Here is a 4,770-nt window from a genome sequence, read left to right as displayed (position 1 = left end):
GAAATTATAAATCATTCTCCTGGAGTATAAGGTAATTCTATTGATAATGTAGCCAATGGTATAGAACTTAAAACGCTGTTGAGAAAAGGAAATTGTGTATGTACACACTGGCTTTTCAGACTGCAATGCATATATCAGTCATTTGAACAGATTAAATTCTTAAGTCACTGGACACTATTTACATGAACAATGAGGTTGGTAATAAGGTAAAACGTACAAAAAAACTCATTCGCAAAGGCAGAACTGTGCCTAACAGACTAGCAATACATGTTATAAGAAAACAAGGAGAGAATTAAAATAGTAATTATATGGTAGTCCTGGGACACCAGTCATTGGGTACCCTCAAAGCAAAAGATAAGAACCAAAATCCAAGTGCCCACCAATGACATAACCTGAGGATAGCAGTTCTCTGTTTCTCACATGAGGACCAAGCAGTATTCCAGTCCCTGAAATCTGCTTTAGGTGAGTTGTGGTAAAGCCCAGGTCACCGAATAAGGTTGTCACATCATACTCTTCTCGTGCGGCCTATAAAGGATTTTGCGCATTTTGAAAGGACAGAGTCTACATCCCAGTATTCTATAACACATGGCTGGATCACTAAGAGCTGGATGGGAACGAGGTCAAAGGTGTCCAATGAGAAATAGAGGCCTGGGCAATCTCCCCTTCGGTTCTATATAAATATTGTTCTGCAGTTTTTCCCTGGTGGAAGGTTGCTCCACCCAGTTTACCCACCAACAGAAATGTAATTGCCCTCTCTGAGACGGACATCCCCCTCCCCACATCTTGACGTGAATTTCCAGTAAGGTCCACTTTTGTCGGGGTGTCTGTTGATTTGGAGTGACCTTAGCACAATGTCCCACATCTTGAGAAACTGACCCCAGCTGAGATGAGGTCTCCTCTGCTGAAGTGTTTTTGAAAGATGTACATATAAAAGAAGTGACATATGGCTCACGGGCACTAGGCAGGATGTCTACCTTATTGCATGGGAGATCGTATTAGAAGATTACAAGACCTGAGAGCAGAATTTTGCCTTTGTCTTGGTGATTGTCTTTACAATAGTAGACTCATACAATGTTTGCTTGATGACTTCACTCAGCATAATGGTTTCCAGGTTCCTCAATGTCATGAAGTGCTGCATCACTGCTTTTCAGGGTGCATAGCATTCTGGTGGATGTATGGACCAGAGTTCCTTTACCTATTCTTCTACTGATGGGCATTTGGGCTGTTTCCAGCCTTTTGCAATTGTGAACTGTGCTGCAATGAACATAGGGGAGCATCTGTTCATGTACTTTCTTTTCTCTTTGGGGTGTATGTCCAGCAAGGGTATTGCTGGATCATGTGGTATTTCTATTCCCAATTCCCTTTATCTTTTAATTCTATTTTCCCATGAGAGTTTTAAAACCCCCTGATATATTTCTGACTCTATTATTAGTTATTACTGCTCTGACTTCCATCGTGTATAAACTTCCTTTTTCAGGTCAAGCATTCTTTCAGCTCTGTGGACTCCTCTTAAAGGGCATTTTCCATGGGGTTATTCACGCTCCCCTGAAATGGTCATTTTCAGTCGTGAACAGTCCCACGGCCCCCGCCATGCGGCCTTGCAAGTTTTCCAGGGATAGCGTGTACGTTCTGAGACTGTACTACCCGAAACTCCCCTTTTCCTCATAAAAGTTACTTAGATTACAAAAGTGCTTCTGCCACGTGAATTCTTTCAGTGTTGAGAGCAGGAACTGAGGCAAACCATTCCAGAAACCTAACAATACCAACCTTATGTGCAATAAAATGAGATCCCATCCTGTGCCATCCACAGAATTGCTATGTTTGAGTCTACTGTTGCAACCATTGCGTCAGTTCAACTCATCTAGGCTCTTTCTCTTTTTCACTTATCCTCTACGTTAACAAGAATGATGTGTGTGTCCCCCAACTCCCCCCGCCCCCCGCCCCACCTGTTGCTGGCCCTAAGCTCTCCTGATAATGTGTCCAAAGTCCATGAAACCAAGTCCTGATATTCTTGCTTCTAAGGAGCATTCTAGCATCCTGGGTGTTCTTTGTCTAGAACATATTGGTTTGCTCTTTGAATAGTCCACAGTACTTTCAAGATTCTTCCCTAACACCATAATCCAGTTCTTCTGCAATCTCCCTTATTGTCTAACTTTTGCATGCATATGATGAAATTGAAAATTCGCTGACTTGTATCAGGTGCATGTTAGTCCTCAAAGTGACATCTTTGTTATTAACATTTCAAAAAGGTCTTGGGCTACAGATTTGCCCAATGGAATATGTCATTTAATATCTTGACGGCTGTTTCCATGGGTGTTAACTGTTGGTTCAAGTACAATGAAGTCCTAGACCACATTGATATTTTCTCCACCTACCATGACATTGTCTATTGGTCCAGTTCTAAGGGTTTTTGCTTTCTTTACATTGAGTTGTAGTCCATACTGAAGAATGACTTTTTTTCTTTAATAGCACTTTAAGTCCTCTCGGTTTTCAGCTAGCTGGGTTGTGTCACCTGCATGTTGCAAGTTGTTACTGAGCCTTCCTCTAATCCTAATGCCACATTCTTTTTATTTCATCAAGCTCCTTGGATTATTTGCCCACCATACAGATTGACTAAGGCTGATGAGAGGATACAATCCTCAAGCACACTTCTGGATTTCAGATTAAGTAGTATAGCAACTGTCTTCTGGTCTGCAAACAAGTTCCACCTGAGCATAAAAAAGTTCTGGAATTCCCACTGTTATCCATAGTTTGTTAATATCCACACAAACACTTTTCCACAGTAAAAAAAAAAAACTCAAGTAAATATCTTTATGGAACTCTCTGATTTCAGCAAAGATCCACCTAATATTAGCAACGATATCTCTCATTTCACGTCCACTTCTGAATCCACTTTGGATTTCTGGCAGTTTCCTGCCAATATTCCATTTTAAAATTATTGTTACTTAAATTCTACTTGCTTGTGATATTAATGAAGGCATAGTGATTGCATGTTGGGCTGCTAATTGCAAGGTCAGCAGTTCAAAAACACCAGATGGTGCTTTCTACTCTCGTAAAGAGTTACCAGTCTTGTAAGAGTCCCCCAATAAAATGATTAATGATAAAAAAAGAGTTAACAGTCTCAGAACCCACAGGGGTCGTTCTACTCTGTTGTATAGGGCTGTTATGGGTCAGAATTGATTCAATGGCTGTGCGGTCTTTGAGTGATAATATTGTTCAAGAATTTTTGTATTCTATTGGATTACCTTTTATTGGAATGGACACGTATGAGGACACAAAAACCTGGAATTTTTTTCAAAGCTATGTATTTAAGGTTTTTTTTTTTTTACAAAACAACCTATCACCTTCAAAGTATTCTCCATTACACTTATTACATTTGTCAAATTTGTGATTCCATTCTTGGAAACATTTTTCAAACTCATCTGTTTGGATGGCTGACTACACCTCCCTTGTTTTTTTCATTACTTCTACATTGTCAAATAGCTGTACTTTCATGTCCCTCACAGAAACAAAAAGAAATCACATGGCACGAGGTCAGGTGAGTAAGGTGCACGGGGCAAGACTGAGATGGGTTCCTGCAGAGTGGCTGGTGGATTGGAACTGCTGACTTGGCAGCAGCCCAATGTGGCTCCTTTTCTTAAAATATTGAGTGCTGTTTAAATTGTCTAGATTGGCCCTGCACACCCTTTCAGGAATTTGGATCCTTTAAAGATAAGGTCATGAATGTTAAAAGTGCCCATTTGTTTTACTTTAGGAAAAAGTATTAAAGTAAGGTGAACATGTCAAACTGTTAAGAATTCAAAGAAGAAAAACACCCAGAATTTAAAAAATGGTAAATGTGTCCTTATATCATAACTCTGGAAAGCGGAAGAACCCTACACCTTTTAAGTTCCACAAAATTAAAAATAAATGATACAGTCAACAAAATCTGAGGAAACACGTCCATAACTATATTTGAAAATTAAAGATAATTTAGCATGTCGTCTAACTGCAAAATGCTTAGGGCTTTGGGCAGCGGGTGTGGAAACATCTCTGTAGAACATGCTGCACAGGCAATCAATCCCTTCCTTTTACTTTTCATTTTTACCAAACATCGAATAGGGACGTTCACGATTCAGTACTTTTCTCATGAGCAACTGCATCACAATCGTCGGGAAGGATTTTTAAAAATACCCCTTTCTGTGCTTGTTTTTGTTCCCCCATATGAACTCATAGCTCTGGGAAGGGGGAGAGGGGGTCGGGGCGGCGGCACTAGGATTTTTTAGCTGCGCTGCAAGTGCTCCCCATAACTCTTGGATGCCTGGGAGCCCCTTCAAGCTCCTCTTCCACAATCAGAACCTTTGTGGGCGCAGCAGGCACTTGGGGTTAGGCAAGTTCTCCCGGGCGGCTGTGATGTGAGGTCAGGAGGGCACAGTACTTGGGGGCTCCGGATACCAGCAGAGCAGCAGGAGAAAATGCAGGAAGGGGGGTCTCGGGTGTTCGCAAGCTCGACCATTCCCGATTGTGGCGGGAGGACCGCCCAGCGGGCTCAGGCGACAGCGCGTCGCAAGGGTCACTAAGGCCGCGCCTTGCGCAGGGGTTTCCCCCGCGCTGTCCCGTCAATCGGTTAGCAGCTCCTCCCGTCCGGCCCGTCACCTTGCCCACTAGGCGCACATCTGCCGGGCTCCGCCTGGCTGACCCCGCCGCAGACCGGGCAAACGTGGAGGGGCGCTGAAGGGTACAAGCCAAGGCCCCGGCGCCCGCTCGCCAGCGGACACCGGCCACAGCCCC

This window comes from Echinops telfairi, unplaced genomic scaffold, assembly GCF_000313985.2.
Source record: "Echinops telfairi isolate 266 unplaced genomic scaffold, ASM31398v2 ScPeMD7_1;HRSCAF=3_0, whole genome shotgun sequence".
Taxonomy (NCBI): domain Eukaryota; kingdom Metazoa; phylum Chordata; class Mammalia; order Afrosoricida; family Tenrecidae; genus Echinops; species Echinops telfairi.
This window is presented reverse-complemented; position numbering follows the sequence as displayed.